This window comes from Rhea pennata, chromosome 23 (assembly GCF_028389875.1).
Source record: "Rhea pennata isolate bPtePen1 chromosome 23, bPtePen1.pri, whole genome shotgun sequence".
Lineage (NCBI taxonomy): Eukaryota > Metazoa > Chordata > Aves > Rheiformes > Rheidae > Rhea > Rhea pennata.
Window position 1 is genome coordinate 6,952,019 of NC_084685.1, and position 10,050 is coordinate 6,962,068.

Sequence of the window (10,050 nt, forward strand, 5' to 3'; positions counted from 1 at the left end):
TCACTTACAAGAAGAAAGAACATATTAGAGCATGAGGCAATGCACAGAAAAGACATTTTATTTGAACACACACAAGAACACTAAAATAGACTGTGTTAAGTTTCATATCTTAATACATTACACAGTGCTACATAGCAGTTAAAGGCAATTGCTATTTCAGACAATAGCATACTGTGCAATCTTGGGCAGGCTATTGTCAGTTGGCTTCATTCTTTCAGAAGAAAGAGGGAAAAACACAAATAACCCACAGAACTAATACCTACCTTTACAGAAATACTAACTTTCTATCTGAAATGGTCTAAGTACCTAGTAGCGCTGCTGAAAGCCCTCCATCCAGCAGCATTCCACACGAATTTGTGCACAGAACAACTGAACATAAATACAGTCTACTTTTAATTATAGGCAAGGTTTTGAGAGCGTACATAGAATACACTAAAGGCCTAACCAGAAACCCACCAGAAGTATGGTGCCAAAAAAGATGCTACACAATCAAGAATTGACCTCTTCACAGTGCAGCACCAAGCCAAGAATGAGGCTGCAAACATTAAAACAACACAAAAGATAACACCATTTTTTTTTGAAAGTAAAGCAAACAAAATAATCAGAATCACTGTTTGTACTGGTTATTTTAATTTCCTCTCTATGAATCAAAGAGCACAAGGGGCTATATTTGGTTTTTCAGCAGTTAAACACTATTAAACAGTTTCCCTTTGCAGTACAATTTTGGCAGGCAAACATACAAAGTAAAAAGTGGACAAAGAAAAAAAAACTCCCAAACAACAACAAGTATCTAAGATGAATCCTGCTGACTCTCTGGCTCCTAAATTAGGCATCTAGAAGAAATGGAAAAGCTCTTTACCTAAACAGCGTTCCAGTTAGTCAAGTCTACTCCACACAATAAAATCGTTGGCACATACTGAAAACAAAACTGTGTATTGTGTACTTCATCTTCTAAACTTTGATCTCAAGAAACCTATCATAAGATTGATGCCATGCACTGCAGCTTCATAAAATTTAAAAGAAATTACAAGCTACATATCTCACAAAGTATTTCCCAGTCCTGGTATACACATACTTTTATTCACTTTCCTTTAACCACAATCTTAATGGGGATAACAAGAAACAAGCAATACCTAACTCACCTTAATAAAATTATGCTGCCTTTTTTTTAAAAAAAAAAAAAAACAAAAAAAAAAAAAAACACTTTAATGAAAAAAATAGACAAAAATGTGAAGGAGGTACCTCACTCTCAGAGGCACAATGCATTTTACTCAGACTTGCACCACACAGGATTGAAATTTCAGTTACAGTGACATAAAGTAGTCACAAAATGTATGTACTTGTCACATACCCAGAGATGCAGTGTATGATATATTCAAAAGTAAAAGAGTCGAAACCCGACAAAAATATTTTCAGAACCTAAAAGCACTGTTTGGCAGCAAAAATCAACAGTGCTAACAAAGTTACAGACTATTTGTTCAGAAAGTACTTGACATATTTCAAAATCCAGTGAGAGTGTTAGCCTTTTGTGCTATCTATTCATTACCTAGTAATACCAAGGCACTCATTTAAGAGACCACCTTGGACACGCTGTCCGCAACAGCTCACAAAAGCTTGGATTCAGCAGCACCATGCGCAGAAGGGCTCTGGTTTACTGTTTCGTTTCATTTGTCCGTTTCTCCTTCTGTTTTGTCTTCTGGGCAGAAGTTCTGATCATGCAATACATAGGTTTACAGTTTGGGAGGGGTTTTTTTAATGTTAGTCTTTATATGCTTTGAGTGATTTATACATAGTTCTGCATGAAATTAAGAGTTTTCTGTATAAAAAAATGCCTACGAATGCTCTCCCAGTCTCTTAGTCTTTTGAAAGCCAAAAAATTTACCTGGCTGAATGACCTGAATTGGGCGATTGCTATTAACCTCTTATTTAACCAGGAACCAGTCAGCACTTGGATCAGACAGTGGTCATATGATACTGCACTAACACATAGATGCTGCGGCACATTTAGGGCAAAGTTATTCTTTAATTTTAATGCAGTCCTAAATATTACGTGCTGTGAGTGGGAAAGGCAGGGGAAAAAAAAACATTTTAAACACCACCAAAACAGCAGCAGAAACAACTTAGAAAAACATGAATGGCAAACAACAGTTATTCACAAGAACTTGTGAGAATTTTAAAGCAAAGAGAAATGCTGTATTGAAAACTCTCTTATTCAGAAAAATAAGATAATTATATGGCTTATATTTTACTAAAGATGTGTTTGGGGGCTGCAAGGTTATTTTTGTATAGAGATTATTTGAATATTCAACATCCTTATTCTCCTCTTTACTTACTTTTATCAGTAAATTAGCAAATAAAGCCTTGCAAAAATTAAGTTAAAAATATTATTTTAACAGAAACAATCAACAATCCTTTTGCGCTTTAAGATCATACCTTACTTAAAGGAACCAAAAATCTATACTGCTGAATAGGCAGACAGGATAATCTAACCAGATCTTTCCCCATTTCTGCTTTTTATGATCCTTTGCTATAAACATGCAAATCTACACATCTCTAGGTCACCTTCAGTGAATGAAAAGACAAATGAGAGTGACCCATTTTGATTTATTAGGAAATGACCAAATAGGAAAGCAAGCTATAAATAGAGAACTGAACAAAATCCCCCAAACAAGAAATCTCAGTACGCAGAACTTTAGTTTTAGAAAACTAAACTAAAAACTTTCTGAAACTCCTGGAAGAATTGGCAGGTATCCTGAAGTCTGATCTTGCAATTGGTGCCCTTATTACAGTTGGAACATTTTTATCTTTCTGAAACAAACTAATTATTGTAATGTTTTAATAAAAAATAATGACAGTTTAAGTTAGCCACCATACAAATTTAATTCACTAACTACAAGGACAGACCCACTAAGCTCTGAAATTAAGAAACTGCTTCACATGACCACACTATTAAAATACAGATGCCGTGCTACATTATATAAATGCAAGATCCTAGTCCGATTTAAAAATAAATAAATAATAAAACAATTTTATCATGGCTTGAAAGGTGACCTCTTGCGGGCATCCACCACCATTATACAGAGGCATACATACATCCTCCTCCCCTCCCCCAGTCACTAAGGCTTTCAACCCAGGGACAGCAATTTCTCACAATAAACTTGTCCTTTAAACCTCCATTATGTGTACTGGCAGTTAGGTCAATATAAAAAACAAAAAACAAAACACCCACACGGCAGTCCCTCAAACAAAAATAAGAGTCTGTTTTCCAAACCTGCATTTCTAGCATGTTAAACTATTACAAAAGCCAAGGGGACTTTGGGGCACAGGGAACAGACAACTCACTTCAGCAACCAGAGTAAAATGGGTTACAAGCATGTTACCTTCCCCTTGCAGCACCAGAAGTCAGGAGCTGGTGTCATTTGTAAATAAATCCCTTTACAGTGCTACTAAAAGTTTTATATTTTTCCTGCTGCTCTTGACCTAGAAAGATCAGGAAGCACCTATTCTTACACAGCTATAACCTCTTGCAATTTTAAGAAATGAAATACAATAAATACTGAGTGCAGTAAAGACTTCCACAGCATTTCTTACTGTATCTTAGAGTGGTTGCACATTTCCTTGCCTTTTGCCACACTTCCAAAAGCCAACAGCAGCTGAATGCATCCTGATTTCAAGGAAAATTTTAAAGTGTCTGTAATAGGTAACATCTCACTTTTGCTTGAAGATGCTAACAATAACCTTCGTGTTGACAGCAAAATCCTCTGATTCCAGCTGACAGCCCGCTACAGTAGTTACTGATGTTTCACTAACATACTATAGCAGCCACCTATTATTAATAGATGACTCTCAGTGACATGTTCCTCATTCTGTCTCCTTCTCAGATTTGAAACTAGTATGACCAACCAGAAGCCACAGGAAATCGAAGAAGCTTTGTCTGAGGAAAGGTAATATTACTCACCAGTCTTAATTTAAATGAATACATCCAAAATAATACCTGAAGGCTATAATAATTCAAAGACCTTTTAAGTTGAAGTTTAATCCCAAGATATAGCCCTTTGTTAGTAGTTAACATCAGTATGCAGATTCTCTTAAGATGCAGAGAAGTGAGCAAGGGCTCACTACTTTATTTCTCAAAAAACGTTGCACAACATAATTACCTCTAGTTTCCAAAACAGTACTTTTAAGGTCAATAATTAACGACTGGAAAAAGAGAAAAGATAAGAGTAGGACTGAGAACACTCAACCTATGTCACACAGTTCACCCATGACAACGCAAGGACTGTAATAGCAACATTTAGCATCTTTCAGTATGAGTGGAGGAGAAAGAACGCCTGCAACGTGATTTGACTCCTCACCGCAAACTAACTTTAATTTCAATCCACCAACTATTCTTTTTGTCCTCAGTGCCCCCGGCCCTAAGGGACCAGCTGCATTTTTCAACTTTGATTCTTTTCTCCCCCCCGCCCCCCCGTGCAAAGTGCCACAAACAAACTTTGTCCTTCATTCTCAAAACTCGGAGCGGTGGTATTTCAAGGTCACTCCCGCTCGCGAAGCGAGGCCTAGCTCCAGCAACTTTTCCCGCAGCACCGCTCCCACGGCCAGCGCCCCGTGAGACACCCGCGCATCCGGAGCCGGAGCCGGCGCCAGGGAGAGCCAAGAAAACGGGCTTAACGCGGGGAAACTCCTAAGCCGCCACGCACTCTCACCCCGTTTCGCCGCCTGTCACCGCTGGGCTGCGGCGCTCCGGTGACCTTCAGTGCTTGTGTGCAAATGAGCAGGAAAACAAAGGGCTGCTTGTGCTTGCGGGGACTCGGGCGGGCGCCTCCCGGGGCGCCGCGGGGCTCCGCCGCCCCGGGGCGCCCAGGCGCGGCCGGCGGCCCCGGGCCGGGCGGCGCCGCCAAGGGCGGCGGGACCCCGCGGCGGCCGCGCCGCCGCTGCCATTTTGCGCCCCCCCCCCATCCCCCCGCCTCGGTTAACGGGGTTAACGCCCGCCGCCGCGCTGCACCCCCCCCCGCCGTGCCCGCCGCACAGGTACCGGCAGGAGGAAGGGGGGGGGGGGGGGAGGCCGCCGCCGCCGCCGCCGCCCCGGCCCCGCTCGGCGGGGCGCTCCCACCTCCCCGCCGCCCAAAGGTGGCTGCCGCCGCCAGCCACCGGCGGGCGCCCCCCCGCCGCCAGCGGGGCCCGCGCCCCCGGGCCGACCCCCGCAAGCCCTGCGCCGGCCCGGCCCCGGCCGCCATCGACTCACCGGGCCGGCAGTGCCGGCGGCGCGGCGGGCGCTACCCGCCTGCGGCGGCGGCCGTCCCCGGGCCGCCCCGCCATTCCCTTTGTCTTTGAGCTGACCCCTGCCTGCCGGGACGCCGCGTCCCCGCCGGACCGGGGCAGCGCCTGCCCCTTTAACGGCCGCCTCTCAGCCTACCCTGCTGCCCACGCCCAGCCCGGCCCGCCCGCGCTCATTGGCTGCGCGCCGCCGTGGGCCCCGCGGCCTCGCGCGCCCATTGGATGACGCCGGCGGCGCAACCTCGCCGTCCACTTCCTGTTGTAAAGTTACCTTGAGAAGCGGCCGCGGGGTCAGAGCGTGGCCCGCCCGCCGCGGGAGGGTGTGTGCGTGCGGGGGGGTGGGGGGAGGAGGAGCAGCCGCGGCCCGCCGGCGTCTCCCCCCGCAGCGCGCCCCGCTGAGCCTCACCGCCCGCCCCTATTGGCTGCCCGGTTTCTATTCAAACGGCCGTGGCGCGGCTCCCGATTGGCTCGTCAGGCTGTCACTCCAGCAGGCCCCTCCCCCAACCCCGCGCCGCGTCACGGGGCGCCGAGCGCACCGGCGGGTGACGGGGGAGCGCGCGCGCGCGCGTCGGCAGCGCGGCACGTGCGCGGACGCGCGCGCCGGGGTGGGCTTACTCGACGTGCGCGTGCACACAGGCAAGGTGCGTGCACTTGCACGGCGTGCACGTGCACGTACACCAGGTGTATCTGCACGATGTGCGCGGCCGCACAGGTGCACGCGCTCGCACAACGTGCGTGTGCACCCACACGAGGCACGTGCATTGCACATCGGGCGTGTGCACGTACATAAGGTGCATGTACCTGTGCGACGTGTGCACACACGCACATGCATGGTGCACGCACAGCGCTCAACTGCAGCACCGATGCTGCAGGAGGAAGACGCCTCCTGGGGCTCCTTCCCAAGCAGAGCTGAACGCTCTCGGCAGAGCTACCCACTGTCTCCGTCAGCAGCGTGCGAGTTTGGCTCCAGCAACACAGTAGTCACCTGCAAGGCTGCACAGTTTGTTTTCATTTAATCTAACTCTGCGTGTAAGCGCTCACCATGACATCTCCATGTTTTTAATCACTGCAATGCTCGTGAAGAACTGTCTGCTCTGCTGCTCACATAGCACACGCAGCAGTATTTGACACTAGGGGAGGTAGCAATCTAAAATACCAAAATGGAAGTAATATTGCAGAAATCCCTGGCCATACATCACAGATGAAACCCACAAGACACCTCTTCCCTCTCCCTCCGCTTCTTTGTACACAAAACCTTACAAACTCGCCTATTTGCTAGGTTTAGGGTGGAGAGCACCATCTGACAAATCTTCTGTGGAATCCTTCCTGGAGAGACCCTGGTGAACAGGCTCACGGAGCCCACTGGGCTCACGAGCAGCCACACAAACGAGGCCAGTTTAAGTTGGCATCTTCAAAGAAGGAAGCACTGGTCAGATATGAGCCACAGTTCAACATCTGGTGCCACTGCTGCTCCTCATACGTCCGATCCAACAAGAACATTTGTGTGGTCATGCACTAACCTAGCTCAAATACTTACACACGTATACACACATACATATATAGATGTATATGCACAGACTAAAAATCCAGAGGAAAAAAAAGACTTTTTCAGCCAGATAAATACTCTGGTTTAACATGTGGCTGCGCAGACAAGATGCCCTGCTGGCAAAGATACCAAGTCATTTCAGTAAGCATGAATGAACCTTCAACAACCCTCCCATGCAACAATGTCTCCTTGCAAAATGCTTCATGAGAGGAAGCAAGTGTAATAATAGAGCTTTTCCTTCTCAACTGTATACACTGAACATTTCACTTTGCAGCTTTCACCATGCACACATACAAAACCACCTTTCAGCCTTGCTATTTGTAACAGTATCATCACAAAGTACTCTGCAGTTACCCACTGCGCAGTTTTCAGTGCCTCCAAAATATTTCAGTAGCTTTTAGAGAGACTGAAGGCTTGGAATAATGTGTTTATGAAGGACAGGTGATATTTTACCTATGCAGACACAGGACTATTTTGCACTTTCAGAAAGTTACCAACACCACCTATATGGATTTCGAGCTGCATTCTAAAATACTATTTACTGCTTGAAAGGATACTGCTTAAGAATATTAAATACAGAACAGTAGAGGAAAAAATAATATGAAGCATGGTGAATGCTTAACCAGTATTAACATAGTTGGAATCAGATAGCAAAACCAGATTAATTTAAAAATAATGTTTCCAATGATTTATTAAACATAATTGGTTAAAATGTGACATGTCTTAAAAAATAATATTTAGCAATGCTTTGTTCTCTTCTCGTGTCATTCCACAGATAAAAAGCAGGGGCCTCCACGCTGTGGTATGCTTACTATTAGAGGTATGCAAGGTACTTTAAAGTGGTATGCAAAACAAAACCAAAGCAGCCCACCATCTTTCCTGCAGAAGAGAAGAGGAATGTCTATCTGGATGTTTGAGCAGTAACAACTGCCCAAACACATTTTCACAAGCCTTGGTATAACCCGGTTTCCAGGTAAAAGGGGAAAGATACAGAGGCCCCTCTCCTATGTGCAGATGTGATGCAGCATGGGCATGGAAACAACTATTACTTTCACAGAATTTAATAATCTCTCATGACAATGATAAAACAAAATAAGTTTGGGAACCCCTGCATTAAATGAGTTATTTCAATCGCTGTATCTGTTCTTGTTCTGAAATCATACAGGGCAGTTAAGCTAACATTAAGGAATAGTGGAAATTCTGCTTGAAAAGCTTTAAACACAAAGCTCGTAAGGAGAAATGTATGCTATTAACTCAATAAAATCTACCATTGCATCTTTGTAGGTTGTGGCACTTCTTATCTTTATAAAGTACAAAATAATAAGAGGGAACAGGTTGGCAGTACAGGAAAAATACTGGCTCAAGGTCACCCAGCCAACCCACAGCAGATCCAAGATCCAGCTGGATTATACCTGTTCCTCAGTCCTCTCAGTAAACAACTTTCTTTGTGCTGCACCGGGATTTCAAAGCACTGCTTTTTGCTTTGTTTGACCAAGAACTCTGCATCCATCCTGAAATATGCTGAATCCTTCCACTCTGCTGCGCTCAAAGTGGACCAAAGATTGCCAGCACACATTAGACCAAGCAAGTGGCAGTGACATGGAAAACTAAAGTAGTTATGAGGACATGTTATGCCAGAAGTGAAATTACATCACATTATTACTGTTTAGGACCAGTGCATAAAGATGATAAGCTGGGCACAGATAAGTTTAGACTGATAACTAGAATTCATTTCTGCAGAAGAGAAACACAGATCCACCAGGAGTAGTCTAGTCCAAAAACTTAACCTAATTTAAGAAGGGCACTGGCAAGCCTAAGAAAAGACATACGATGTTGCCAAGAGCAACAGCAGCAAATTATGTTTGAAGACCCAAGAGGTCTGTTTTCTGGAGGTAGGAATAGAATAGGAAAAAGTTAACCACATACTGTTCTCGACGCTGTAAGTGAAGTCATCCGAGACTTCCATTTTAATTGCATGTACTCAGACAGCTATTGAGACAGATAAAAAGTATTTATTTGCGAGTATGTGCAGAATACTCAGCAAGATAAGTGTCTCAAAAGGTAACATGTCAGATTCCAGGAAAAGTAGCTAGCATTATAATTTCTTTTTCTGTAAGCAACCTGAAGTCTGTTGAGAGCTCTGGGCTCCTAGATCATCCTGGACACAGTTCAATGAGCAGCAGGCACAAGCCAGCGCTGCCACCAAGAGCAAGCCCTGACATCCTGTTTCTCCTATGCCCCGCACTCATTCCCGACCCCACACGGACATGCACATGCCAGCACAGCTAACGACGCAGCCTGCAAAGGGACTGATTGCAATGACATCTAACCCTCCTTGTGACTTAGCTTTCATCCCTACCATATTCATGGGGCATTTAACGTATAGCACTATGCCATTACCAATGTGCATTTCTTTCATTTTGTCAGTGCTCAAATGTTTGGGTTTCAAGCACAGATTAACCAACTCCTCGGATATTCACCAAAGACCCTGGAAACACTCCCAGGCGCTTTCAGTGCCTAGCTTTGATTCTGCCCCTCTTCCTACCAAGTTTAAGTGTCGGTCGGACTTTCGAGAGGTCTCTTAAAAGTCAGAGGTCGGTAAAATACAACATCCCCAGCAGGCGGCACCGAGCTCTCCCGGGGCACGGCACCTGTCCGGGCCCGGAGAGCCGGCCCCGCGCTCGCTGCCTGCCCACGGAGGCCTCCCGTGCTTGGCCTGCCCGCCGGGCCGTGGGGCGGCACCTGCTCCCGTCCCCCCCTTCTCCCTCCCCCCACGGCGGGGCACCGGGCGAGCCCCTCCCCCCACCCCACCCCCCGGCACGCGCGGGGAAACGGTTCGGTTTCCTGTTCTCTCCCGGGTCCGCCCCTCGGCAGCCAATCACCGCGCGACGCTCCTCGCCCGCCTCCCCGGCGCCGGCCAATCAGTGAGCGCGGCGCTGCCAATAGGCGCGGAGCCGGGGGAAGGGGGGGGGGTGGAACGGCCTTGGGCCGCCCCCGCCCCGCGCCCCCCTCACGGGCCGCGGGCTCCCCCCGCCGCGGCCCGCCGGCCCGCACAGCCGCGCACTCACCGGGACAGCCAGCGCCGCGATCTCCGCCCGGCGCCCGCGCCGCCTCCGGCCCGGCTGAAGGGAGGCGGGAAGGAGGGGGAGGGGGGCGACCAGAGCGGAGCGAGCGCCCAGCGGCCGAGAAACAAGATGGCGGCGGATCCGTGAGGCGGCTGCGGCGAA

The 10,050-nt window shown here is 47.3% G+C and overlaps 1 protein-coding gene across 5 annotated transcripts in view; it reads right to left on the bottom strand.

Moving 5' to 3' along the window:
- NFYC (nuclear transcription factor Y subunit gamma) overlaps nt 1-10,050 on the bottom strand; it is a 37,110-nt gene extending 27,060 nt beyond the window's left edge. For 3 of the 5 annotated variants that reach the window (XM_062594265.1, XM_062594266.1, XM_062594260.1), the window contains exon 1: nt 9,892-10,050. The gene's annotated coding sequence lies outside the window, so the exon portion shown is untranslated. Of the gene's footprint in view, nt 1-4,706; nt 4,796-5,245; nt 5,380-9,891 lie in introns of those variants that run through there. The other 2 variants (XM_062594261.1, XM_062594264.1) reach the window with 2 other exon arrangements.